The sequence below is a fragment of the Python bivittatus genome, unplaced genomic scaffold (genome assembly GCF_059951505.1).
Source record: "Python bivittatus isolate LINGU-HERP-01145 unplaced genomic scaffold, Pbiv_v1 ctg000700_np1212, whole genome shotgun sequence".
Lineage (NCBI taxonomy): Eukaryota > Metazoa > Chordata > Lepidosauria > Squamata > Pythonidae > Python > Python bivittatus.
The window spans coordinates 64,123,543-64,137,122 of record NW_028277098.1 but is presented as its reverse complement, the minus strand read 5'-3'; the positions used below and the strand labels follow the sequence as shown (position 1 = coordinate 64,137,122).

Sequence of the window (13,580 nt, the reverse complement as noted above, 5' to 3'; positions counted from 1 at the left end):
GGGATAAATGAAATGGAATGTATAACAAAATAATTTTTACAAAAATACTATAGAGTGATAGAATTGCATACATTCATGGGCAGCTCCAGCATTGCATTTTTTAGAGGGACCATTTAGTGGATATTGAATATAAATAAATACTACCATATCTCCTTTGAATAAACAGATAAATCAAATTACCACAGCATTACACAAAACTTTATAGGTTTGAACTTTTGCACTTCCTGGAATGGAGCCTGGTGATCTGTCTCATTGTGAAACTATGTACAGTGGTACCTCTAATTATGAACTTAATCCGTTCCGTGACTCTGGTTGCAACTAGAGTTGGTCTCAAGTCGAGGTAAAGTTTCCCATAAGGTTCAGTGTAAATACGGTTAATCCGTTCCGCCCTCCGAATTTGGTTGCACCACAAGGCAAATTTCCCCATAAGGTTCAATGTAAATACGGCTAATCCGCCCTCCAAATTTGGTCACACCCTGAGGTAAATTTCCCCCATAAGGTTCAATATAAATACGGCTAAACAGTTCTGAAACATATGCATTTTATTTTTAAACCTCAAAAACCTTCCAAACGTCACAAAAACCTTCCAAATGCCACAAAACACACCACAAGCCTCACCGAACGTCTTCTTGCTACCGCGATCTCACCCACAGGAAGCCGCAACCGTGTGGCAGCAGGGCAAATGGCCGCGGATCCGGTTCGTATCTCGAGGCCTTCGCATGTCGAGGTAAATTTTTGGGGCCGGAGCTGGTCGTATCTCAAAAAATTCGTAAGGAGGGGCGTTCGTAACTAGAGGTACCACTGTATTAGATGGGTTCAGAAATCACTTGGGTTTTGGTGCAGCATAATCTGTGAACTCAGGCTGGTAGTTTATAAATCATGCTTTATAATTTAGCTCTATCCAGCTACTCTGGCAAGTTCAATAAACTGTATTTAAAAGAAAACATGTCTTAACATAACGTATTTATTATTTTGCTTGCCATCCTTTGTTTGCGTTATGGTTCGATAAGAGCTCTATTTGCATAATCTAGTTTTGGAATGAGGACCTAATAAGTAAGTGTGCAAAATCAACCCTGGATAGAGACCATCAGTTATAGAGTAGGGAAATTTTGAATTTTCCCTCCAGCTTTCTGCTTCCCAAAATTTGATTTCTTATTTCAGTCTCATCCAATGAAGAAACTTAAGTTAATGGGATCCTAATCGGCGACTATGAAAAAGGCAGCCTAATGCCATATTCTGCAAGGAAGGACCTAGACAATGCAGAAGGTGGGTAGGAGGCAGTCCACTTACTGGGCCAAAGTGATTTGCGTATATGGAAGAGTGACCTCACCACCTGGAGTGAGCAGGTAGTTTTTTCCTCCTGGGATGTAGAGGTACGGTGTTACCTGGGAAGGAGGGTTAAAAGAGCCCCATCCTGTCCTTCATTGGAGAGTTTGTTTTATGAGAAAAGGAACTGAAAACAAGCATCTGCGTGGGTGTCTCAAGAAAGGACTTATACCAGGAAGACAGCAGAGACTCGGGAAAGAGAAGACTCCAAGCCAAAGGCAAGCACCTCAGCAGTAGTCTTCAGGCAGCAAGAGAAAAACTTCAGTTCTTGAAGCTGCAAGACCGTGAAGAGGCAGAGCTGAGACACAGGGAGGAAGAGAGCCTGAGTCTGAAAACCCAAGCAAGCCAAGGTGCCCAGCTCTACATATCTGCTCCAGGAACGGGACTGTGAGCGCTCGGGGAGGGGTGGGCCGGGGTGGAGCGGGGGACAGGAGGAAGGAAAGCCCATTTGCAAGTCTATAAAGGAGCGAAAAGGCATTTCACATGCAAATGGATGAGACTGGCTACAAGAGCTGAAGACCTGGGGGAAAAGGAAAGATTTCAAGAGCTAAGAAATAGCTAATATAAGACAAAGTAGTGCTACATATATAGGAATAGGAACATAGAAATAGAACATAGAGATAGAACTTATAGATTAAATAAGAATAGAAATAGTTGTAAACTTATAATAATAGGCAGATAGAATAAGAGGAGTTTAATTTTGTACAATAAAACAGTTTTGTGTGAGAAAAAGACAGTCTTTGTGTCTGTGTTCTGTACCATATTAAGAAAAACCCTAACAGTGTACATATTTCTTTTTTGAAGAAACTGAGTTATTATCATTTAACTGAAAGTGCTGTATGTGTAAGGAGCTCTTTATACAAGAAAAGATTAGGAGCCAATCATGTCTCATTTGGCATGGAGAACTTCTATACAGACATAGGAATATTTCCAGTAACTTAGTCAATCTATAAAATTCTACTCCAGTGTATGGGATATTAGGATTCATCCAAGGGCTGCATCATATATGTGCCTGGCCCAAGTATCCCCCATCACAAGGTAATGGGTCCTGCCTTGCAGATCAAGAAAAACAACTTATTTGCTTGTCGTGTATGAGTGACTAGATTCCTGGAACCTCATCAACTGAGTGGGAGTCATCTTCTGCAGCACACAGACCAGACTTTAATCCAATTTTGAGCTGCTAAAAATACAGGACGGGGGCTTTCTTTTTTACTTTTGGGACCTTAGTTTTAATTTTTTCATTGTTTTATGATTAGCTTGATTTGTAAAATAGCTTGAGCATCTGAGAGAGGGAGAGAATTTTAATACCCAAACTTGCTGTAGTTAATTGATATGGACATTATCCACTCTTGCAGTGATGATAGTATTGTGAGAAGGAAATCAAATTCTCCACCCCCACCTCCCCATGTTAGCAGGAAGTCAAAGCTTCCCATTTGTCTCATTCTACCATCATTTATCTTAAACAGCAATCAAAGCCTATGGCTAAATTATAGTAAGAATGGGCTCACCTGAAAAGATTAAGAGGTGATAGAAAGAATCAAGGACCCTAGCCCAAAATTAAACAAAGACCTGGCAGGAAGGGCCAACATTCCTTAAACCCAAAAATCAAATCATAAGAACATTTCTTCCCCGAAGGAATCTACACTGCAATTACACAATATCAGATAAGGACATCATAGGAAAACCCAGCTCAATAGAGTGCCTGACCTTAGAACACTCCCTTCTAAAGATCTAGTCAATTTCACCAGCTAGCGCTCTCCACTGGAATCCCAGCTAATTACCTTTTCTAAGAAATCCTAGAGGGAGGGTTTCCCTTTGCACCTTTTAAAGGTCTTCCCTATAAAAGGGGATTCCTGGGAAGCCCCGATGCGGTCTTCTCTGTCCTTCAAGGAACCGCCTGCGTGTTTATTCCCAGCTCGGAAACAAACCTTGTAAATTTGCATTCTAACAGTATTTTGACTACTGTTAACTGAATACTTAAATATGGATTAACAGGGCTGCTGTTATGGGGATAAAATAGGGGTGATCCCATATAAGCTGCTTTCAGAGAAAAATATGGGATATAAATAAAATAAACAAACCAACAAATTAACGGTGTTGTATTTTATGTTTAGCAATGAAATGAAATAAATAAATTAGCACAAGCAGATTTTCAGTTCAGTCAAATAAAATATTTTTTAATATACATTTATTATGTTTTCCAAAAAGTTAAAATGCAGAAAAATCAAGAAAAAAAGGAAGGGGAAAAAAGGGGAAAAGAAAAAAGAGGGGAAGGGAAGAAGAGGGGGCATAAGAAACAAAGAGTAGCTTCTGACTTTCTTTGGTACAGGTATAGGTAAGAAAATATATTTGCCTCTTACTTTAACATCTAAAAAATTATGTAATAAAAATATTTTTTAATCTAATATTCAAAAAGATTCCTAAAAATTAATCTGTTTGAATAATACATATGATTTGTATCATATGTATTATTGTATTGTATTTGCTGATCAATCAGCAAATCCCAAATCAAAGTTGCATTTTTTTGAGTATCAAGCAAAAAGTCTAAGAGTGGTTTCCAATTAGAGACAGAGTTAGACAGTGCCCTGTCTTTGAGCAAAGCAGTAAGTTTCACCATCTCAGCCAATTCCATTAATTTCAATATCCATTTTTCAGCGGTAGGTATTTGTATATCCTTCCATTTTTGCACATATAGGAGTCTCACCACAGTTATCATATAAAGAAATACATTTCTGTGTTGTCTTTCCATTTGTTTACACATCATACCTAAAAGAAAAGTCTCTGGTTTCAATTGCAGATCTATTTCCAAAATCTTTTGAATCAAAGTACATATCATATTCTAATATTTCTCAGGCTTTTCGCAAGTCCACCATAAGTGATAGAATGTACCTTCACATTGATTATATTTCCAACAGACATTTGAGATTCTTTTATACATCTTTGACAATTTATCTGGTGTCAGATACCAATGGTACCTCATTTTATAGAAATTTAGTTCAATCAAATAAAATCTTGATAGATTTTCCACATGTTCAATGTCATGACTTCACCAGCAACTATACAGAAGAGCCAGGAGGATGATCAATTTTCCTAGGAAAAAGTGGTAATAAATAATTTTAAATCCTTTACCTTAAGAAAGGGTGGACAACTCAGAAGCTTAAAACATTCTCCAGCACCAATTTTTACCTCTTAGGATAAGTGGGTCCTAAAGTGTTGCCCAGGGAAGGGCAGTGCAATGACTTGCTGAGGGTCGCACCCAATAAACAAAGGTAGGGTACCTTTGACAGAAGGAAAAGTCATCTTTCTACTCAATTGGCTGAACTTGAAGGAAAACACCTTTTTTGGGGGGAGGCTGCTGCATTTCTCTTTTTGCTGGTGGCTGTAGAGCTGCAAAAACATGCCCCATCATGCCACACCTCCCTCCCACACCTGTCTCAAGGTTGCTGCTTTATTGGTAACACTGCCATGCTGATGCTGGGAGACTGGTGCAAATGGGAGGGAAAGAAGGCAGCTCAGGTGCCTGCAATTTTCTCCAGCAGCCTGCTCTTCCACATAAATTCAACATAAAACATAAATTCAAAATAAAAATATTCATAACAAATCTGAATGTCATCGCTTCCAATGGGACTTAGGAATCACTGACTTCACCTTAATGCAAGATCAAAACAAGCAGCATATTTATACATGCAGAACATGCAGGGGCACTGTAGTATTATATACTAAGTACTACTATAGTATTTCTCATAGTACTCTTATGATACTGTCCCCATTTTTATCTTTAAAATTCAATCTGACCCAGGGAGCACAGAGCTTCAGAGATTATGTAATGATTTGCTTCCTGCAAGAATTTTATTTACCAGCAACAGCAACTGGAAAAACATTTTAACAAATTAGAGGTTAAAAGTGATTCAGCTTTTCCTTACATTTACATTCAGGGGCAGATGAATTCCACTTTCCATCTAGGCCACCTTCTGCAACTATTCATGTGATTGTTGAATTTCCGATCAGAGAGAAATCACAGTCATAGCAATAGATTACCACTGATCCAATGTAATATTTGTCATTAGGATGAGGATCAAAGTATCCATTGGGAATTCTGTCAGGACGAGGACAAGGAACATCTGAGGGAGAGAATGATTTCTTTGAATTCACCTTTTAATTAGAATTACAGTCACATTCTGGCTTTGGAAGAAAGTTCTGGCTGTTTCATACAAGGGGCTACTGCAGTTAAGTAAATAAACACTCTGGGAAACATCCCCTTCCATCAGCTGGAAGCAAAGAACTCACTTCACCTGTAGCAGAAGAGAAATTGTGTCACTGTAGAGGATTCCTAAAACCAAACTGACTGTCCAGTTTGTGGGTGGGGTTTTGTCACCCAGGCACTGCTGTAGTCAAAGGCTACAAGGTTCCTGCAAGTCACATTAGACAACACTGGGACCAATTGACGAATAACTTGGAGAAATATACACTACTGTAGAACATGGTGAGGCTGTTTTATACATTATTTACGTGATGAGTTTCTCTTCCCCTAAACTTGGTAAGGAAGCTGTACCCTTCCCACAAGAAACTTCAGAAATGCTTGCAATTCTTAGGAATAGCAATAAATTCCGAAATCAAGAAGCTGTGGAGATTTCAGGATGGAGGACAGTAGTATTCCATTATTTAGTTAAGTGACATGTTGAAGGCAATCCATCTCTGTTCTTTAGGTTTTAAGGAATCAACACCTACTTTTAGGTACCTTGGATTATTCCATCCTAAATTTTAGCTTGGACAGAGCAGACTGTACCTTTTTGGAAGCTGCACGAAAAAAGCCTTACAATAAAGTTTCATAAATTTAAAGAAAAATATCCTCTTACGTTGGCAAGACAGGAATTCTCTATTCCAGACAACCTTCTCTCAGAATGCACTTAAAGGTAGCTTTGCCAATAAGTCTAAACTTGAAGAAAAAGAGAAAAAAAATCAGAACATGTAGCATAGGGTACAGTATGTTTCTTAACAAGGAGGTCAACGTTATTGAGATGATCTATATCCTATCCTATGTTGTTATCACCTAAGAAGTTTAAAAGGGTAACAGTAAAAATGGTTAAACAAAATGAAGTACTAAAACAGCTGGAGTCCCATGAAGCAGCTTTTAAAGAGTGGTTCAATAAATCTCATGCAAGTAGAACAAAATGCTGTCTAGGTTGAATGTTCCATAGTTGGGGCACTCATTTAACTTCAAATATAGAATTAAGACTAGTAAAAACATATGTACACCCTGAAAGAAATCCATGTTATAAGACAAAAACAATCAAGAAATATATAGTTTCCCCATATGCATGTTTTGATTCATTCCAATATGGATTCTCACACAGGATTGGCATATTAGCTTTCTGGGTGACTGCTTTTCTGAATCTGGGAGCCCTTTCTATGTGTTTTTATGCCTTTGAGTAATCACATTGAAAGGAAATCAAGATTGGGGGAAGCTGGTTCACTAAATGATTTATATTTAAAAATAGTAGGTGGATGCACTTTGCCCATCATCCACACCATCATTCATGGCCACAAGCTCCTGTCAATCCTATAATGTAGACAAAGGAAAGAAACCAATGCCATATAGGTCAGGATTACTTCTGTTGTTATATATATATATATATATATATATATATATATATATATATATATATATAAAATTTGTTTGCAGGAAACTCAGATCAGAATAAAGGATGAAAAATGCTTGATTTATTAAAATTTGGGTGAAGAATTTATATCAGCAAATGCTAAAAAAAACGAATGGAGTTGTTTTATATATTTAATTCTATTTGTAACCACAGCTTTTATTATCTGATGGAGCGGTAGATACGTTGCAGTTGAGACTGAGATGCAAGGAACTAAATTTATAATTGTTGGACTATATGTTCCTAAAGAAGACAAAAGTAAATTTTTAAAATACCTTATGGATCAACTGTCACCTTTTACAGTTTCACAGAAAACTGGTGTTTGATGGGAGATTGGAATGGAGTAACCTCACCTCAGATGGATAGATCTTCTGGAAAACTAATTAACCTTAACCAAGGGAAATTGCCTAAGTCCTTTTTTGATTTGATTGAAAATTTGGCTTTGATAGACTCTTGGAGACAAAAAAATGGGAATGCTAAGGATTATACCCTTTTTTTCCCCAGAAAGACATAAATCTTTTTCTAGAATTGATATGATATGGATTTCAAAGACTCTAGCAAACAAGAATAGTAGAGTGGATATTTTACCAAAACCTTTTTCTGATCATAATCCAGTTATACTGATACTCAAGAGGAAATCTACAATGTTTAGGTGGAAATTAAATGAATAGTACAAAAAGAATTGGTAGTAAAATAATGTAAAAAGAAGTTAAATGAGTACTTTAACAACAATTTGGATAAAGGAACAGATTTAAAAATTGTTTGGGAAGCCAGTAAAGCAGTGATGAGAGGTTACTTCATTCAATATAACTGTGAGTTTAAAAGGAAGCATCAAGAAAAAATTCAAACTATTTTAGATGAAATAAAGAGAAAAGAAAAAAGTCTACAAAAAACACCAACAAATTCTGATTTGCATCAAATTAAGCTTTTACAACAGCAACTATCTATGTTAAGTGCAAAAGAAATAGAGACAAAATTAAAATATACAAAACAAAGTATTTTGAATCTGCAAATAAGCCAGGGAGATGGCTTGCATATAAATTGAGAAAGGAGAGAGACAAGAAAATGATAATGAAAATCCAAGAACGAAATGGTACCCTCACAGATAATGCAAGTATTCAAAAATCTTTTTATATCTTTTTTCAAATTTATATAAAAGACAAGAAGTTTCATTGAATCATATTGATGCATATTTAAAGAAACAAAATTTACCCAAACTCTCACAATCTCAAAAACAATTATGAATAATCCTGTAACTACTTCTGAAATATCAGAAGCTATTAAAAAGGCTAAAATAGGGAAAGCCCCTGGACCAGATGGATTAATGAATTCTTATTATAAATGTTTTGAAGATGAATTGTTATTACTACTTAAATGGGTGATGAATTCTATTTTAGGGGGCTCAGCAATACCAGAGATTTGAAAGGAAGCTAATATACTGCTACTACCAAAGAGGGTCAAGATCCAACTATGACTAAAGATTACAGACCAATTTCTTTGCTAAATAATGACTTTAAAACTTTTCACATTAATATTAGCAGAGAGATTGAAGATTTGATTAGACTTTATACATGAAGATCAGTGTGGCTTTTTACTTAAAAAAACAACTGAGAGACAATGTAAGAATTGTATTGGATATAGTAGAATATTTATATAAACAATAACGAGAAGCAAGCGGCACTGATTTTTTTGGATGCAAAGAAAGTTTTTGATCATTTAAATTGGATGTTCATTTTTAAAGTTTTGGCAGATATGGATTTTGGTGAGAACTTTCTACAAGGGGTTAAATCGATATACACTTCCCAAAAGGCAAGTATTATTGTTAATGGTGAACTTACAAAACCATGTGAGATACAGAAAGGGACAAGATAAGGTTGTCCTTTGTCTCCTTTACTTTTTATTCTAGTTTTGGAAGTGTTAAATAGAGATATCAGACAAGATGTGAATATAAAAGGCTTACAAATCAAAAAAGAAGTTTTTACAGTAAATTAAGAGTTCTTGTGGATGATTTAGTTTTGATTGTACAGGAACCTCAAAATGGAATTGAATGTTTAATGAAGAAATTGAAACATTTTGGTACACTTGCTGGATTTAATAAACAAAAAAACAAAGATGTTGGTTAAGAATATGACCAATTGTATGTTATATCAAAACAATTATGTTAAAGTCTGGAATGATATTAAAAAGACTTATTGAAATGGGGTAAATTGCAATTGTCACTGTAGGTAGAATCTCAGTAAATAAGATGAATGTTTTACCTAGAGTGCTTTTTCTCTTTCAGACAATGCCGTTATTGACAAATGATGTACCATTTAAACAATGGCAGAAAGATATTGGCAAGGTAAAAAACCAAGAATTAAAATATAAACTTTTACAGGATGCCAAAGAAAGAGGTGGGTTAGGTCTTCCAGATTTAAAGTTATATTTTGATGCTTGCTGTTTGGTATGGATGAAAGAATGAGTGACTTTAAAAAACAAGAGGCTATTGGAATTAGAAGGACATGACTTAAGATTTGGATGGCATGGATATTTATGGTATGGCAAAGTGAAGGTTAATATTGATTTCAAGAATCACTTCATCAGGCATCCTATACTGAGAGTCTGGAATAAATATGAGGTAAGATTGTGTCCAAAAATTCCTTTGTGGTTGTCACCCCAAGAAGCTTTTTACAGAAGAGAAATGACACTTAAGCAACTGTGGTTGACGTATGCAACTTTGTTATTGTTTTCTGAAGGAGAACCTAACCTGAAGAAGAGAGAAGAATTAGAACTGAAAGGTTGTGTTTGCCAATGGTTTACATATGCACAGTTGCTGGAAAGATTTAAATTAGATAAGAAAAGTTATGAATTCACCACTGAGAAAACTGAGTTTGAATATGCCTTGTGTATTAACAATGAACATCTTATTGCTAAAATGTATAAACTTTTGTTAAAGATGAATTTGGAAGATGAATATGTTAAAGACTGTATGGTTAAATGGGCCAAGAACTTTGGATATAACGCTGGACCAGTGGGAAAATATGTGGAATAAAAGTTTAAAGTTCACTTTTAATGATACATTCAAAGAAATTTTGTATAATGTACCATTGGTATCTGACACCAGATAAACTCTCTAAGATGTACAAAGGAACTTCAAATGTTTGTTATCATCTATGGTGGACTTGTGAAAAAGCCAAGAAATATTGGGACATGATATGTATTTTGATTCAAAAGATTTTGAAAATGGATTTGCAATTGAAACCAGAGACTTTCTTTTTAGGTATGATGGATAAACAAATGGAAAGACAATACAAAAACTTATTTTTTCACTTGATAACTGCAGCAAGGCTTTTATATGCACAAAAATGAAAGGATCTTCAAATACCAGCAGCCGAAGAAGGGATATTGAAATTAATGGAACTGGCGGAGATGGCAAAATTGACTACTTTGCTTAGAGAGAGGACATTGTCTAGCTTTGTTTCTAATTGGAAACCACTCTTGGACTTTTTGCTTGATACTCAAAAAAATGCAGTTTTGATTTTGGGATTGGATGACTGATTTATTTTATACCTATAGAAATATCTTGTACAAATCATATGTATTGCTGAAATAGTTTGATTCTATGATCTTTCTGAATGTTAAACTAAAATTTATTTTTACTATGTAAATTTTTAGATATTTGGGTAAGAGATGAACAAATTTTACTTTTATACCTGTACCAAAGAAAGTCGGAAGTTACTTTTCTTTTTCTATGCTTTTTCTTTTCTGATGTTTCTTTTCTTTTTGACTTTTTTGTATTTAAATATTTCTGAAATTTAATAACATTTATTAAAAAAAGGGGGGGAGTTGAATTTGGGGAGTTGAAATCCACACATCTTCAAGCTCCCAAGTTGAGAAACATTGTGCTAGACTATGTATTCTCTCATGAATACTAATCATTCTGGCTAGAGATGAAATCTGGCTGGATCTAGAGGGTCATAGAGCACCCTTTCCTGCTTTACACATTAAGATCTGCTTCCAAAGCCATCGATATAAAATTTTCAATAAAATTTGTTTAGCTGGTTAGCCCATGGTGCCTTGATCAGTGACAGTGAAATTTTTGGGCTTGGCATGTCAAAAATTTGGAAAACGCCTAACTTGACTCTCCAGGTGTGTCATCCCACACACCCCACCAAACAAAAGAGAAACAATTATTTAAATATTCATTTATTTAAAAAAAATACAGTCCAATAATGTGTGGTGCTATGTATTATATAAAGAAACATCAAATAATTACAAAAATGAAATATGAGTAAAACAAACTCAGTTTGTTTGGTAACTCAAAGAGGGAGAATAGTTGTTTTCAGGTGTTGGTGACTGCTGGTGTGTCACTCAAAACGTTGTGGTGTGTCACCTTTGATACGTGTGTCATAGGTTTGCCATCACTGGCCTAGATTATAGAACTTCTGGTGTTCTGAAATTCCATCAAGGCTATTTCAAAATAGGCAGTTTTGAAAACTATCTCAGATTCTCCTGATTTAAATATTTTTCAGAAGAGTGGTAGTACTGTATACTTATATATTTACATATAAGAATACCATTTTAAAAAACCCTGAACTTTATTCTAAATTGAATTTTGTGTAGTTATTATTTTTAAGACAGATTAAAGGGCCACCAGTTCCTGTCTGATTCTTCCCCCTGTTGCCACTCAAGGCCAATTCAGCTTACTGTGCATGTTTTCTTGCAAGGCGCTTTAACCAATTCGCATGTAGTGGGTGGGGGGGGATCTCACAGGTTTGATAGTGAATGCAGCTCACGTGTGTGTTGAGAAGTACTTCTTACCAGCACAAAGAGGTGAAATACAACTCACTTATGCACAAAGGAGAAAGTTACATTATCACCGAGGTGAAGGTCACCATCAGCATCTCTGTTGTTGTTCTCTATATCTGGTAGGCAACATCTTTTCCCTAAAAGAATAATTAGCATGTGTGTTATTATATTCTATCACTGTTTGGTGTAAAAATGGTTCATATTTGAAACATCAGATGATGGAGGTTGAGTAGCTTCGCTTCTTGTTACTTATTAACATTTTGTCTTATAACTGAGCAACTGATACAGTGACTCCTTTTCTTTTCAGCTTACCTAAAGGAGCATTTGGTTGTTATTCTTAGCATCCTTTGCTATCCTTATATTGATCTGAGCTTTCACTTTCCTGACACTGGCTGCATTCCCTTCTGGAGAGTTGCTATTGCCTGAAACAAACTATGGTGTTTTTAACAAGGAGGTTTTGGCCATCACGGAAGCATTTCATTGAGCACTGGCACAATGAATCTCCTCAAAGGCTAAGTCTTCTGAAGGCTACCCTTTGGAAGTTCAGGCAGGCCACAAGAATTCTGAACACTACAGACTTGTCACAATCTTACACAGTACCAGATCAGGTGGGCACAATTTCCTATATTTTAACCTTGCACAACAAACAGGTCGATGCTTTATTGCATAAATCAGAATATATCTTAGGTGATCACTCTCTCCCCTGACATTTTTGACTCCTGCCTCCAGCACCTGATCTAAGAGCTGGAAGGGAGACTTCTTCCTCAACTAACTGGACCAGTGCTCAGCAAGGACAGGAGCCTTATGTGCAGACTCAGATTCATGACCTTCAGAGAAACTCTTTGCTGTCTTCTTCCCCATATCCTAAGAACAGGGAGAACTGCACACATCAACCAGTTATACTTTCCTCCTTTCTTGAGGGATAACTTGCTGCAATTCTGCCATGGCAGTCAGGCAGCTGGGCATTTTGATTTCAAACTACCTCTCTCCTTATGACTTTTTGCAGCATTAAGTTACAGCACATATAACAAATGTTTCTTAAGCCAGAGATGGAAGTTATGTAAAGATGTAATTCAGACTTCTTGCAAGTCTGAAAATACATCTCTCCCCTCCTCACATTTACAGTAAAAAAACTAGGAAGGGTCCCTTCTGAGATGTTTGCCATGCCCCCATTCCTTCTGCGGGTTCAGCTGACTTTAATCTGACTGTTGCCTAGTTTGCGGCTCTTCCTCCTGTCTTCCCAAGTCCTTCCTGCATACCCTTACAAGAACGGATGTAACACATGTTTCTTAACCCAGAGATGGCAGTTATGTAAAGATGTAATACAGGTAGTCTTTGTTTAGCGACCATTCCCAAATACAATGGTAATAAAAAATTCATTTTCTGACTCATGTGCATTATTTACCACAACAAAAGATTTTGGTGTCAAACTGATTAAGGTCTGGTCAGTTTCAAGAAGGAACTGCCAGCCAACAGAAGGTTTCTAACCAACCAATTAAGGTCACAGAGCTGAGCTTGTTAACCTGCCATTAGCACTTTTTTAGGGATGCCCTGGGCTGTGGAGAATAGCTTGTTTAAGCAATCTCTTCACCCTGCAATAGGGCAAAAAAAAGGAGGGAAAATGGGTCAGGCATGGGGCACTGTAAAAGAGAACTTTATCTAAATGAGACGGCAGCAACCAACGATTTTCACAGCATCTCTCTCTCTTTCTCAGTCACATGGTTCACTCAGCAACCATTTTGCTGGAACCAATTGCAGTCACTGCACGAGCATTTGTAACTGGTTGGTCTCAAAGTTGCCAAACACTGC

The 13,580-nt window shown here is 36.4% G+C and overlaps 1 protein-coding gene across 7 annotated transcripts in view; it reads right to left on the bottom strand.

The window, feature by feature from the left end:
- Positions 1-3,499: 3,499 nt before the first annotated feature.
- Positions 3,500-13,580, bottom strand: part of LOC112541029 (zona pellucida sperm-binding protein 3 receptor-like) — a 28,479-nt gene continuing 18,398 nt past the window's right edge. For 4 of the 7 annotated variants that reach the window (XM_088154326.1, XM_088154323.1, XM_088154328.1 and 1 more), the window contains 4 exons: positions 11,812-11,908; positions 6,183-6,262; positions 5,250-5,447; positions 3,501-4,416 (listed from right to left, as the gene is read on the bottom strand). The gene's annotated coding sequence lies outside the window, so the exon portion shown is untranslated. Of the gene's footprint in view, positions 4,417-5,249; positions 5,448-6,182; positions 6,263-11,783; positions 11,909-13,580 lie in introns of all 7 variants that reach the window. The other 3 variants (XM_088154329.1, XM_088154325.1, XM_088154324.1) reach the window with 3 other exon arrangements.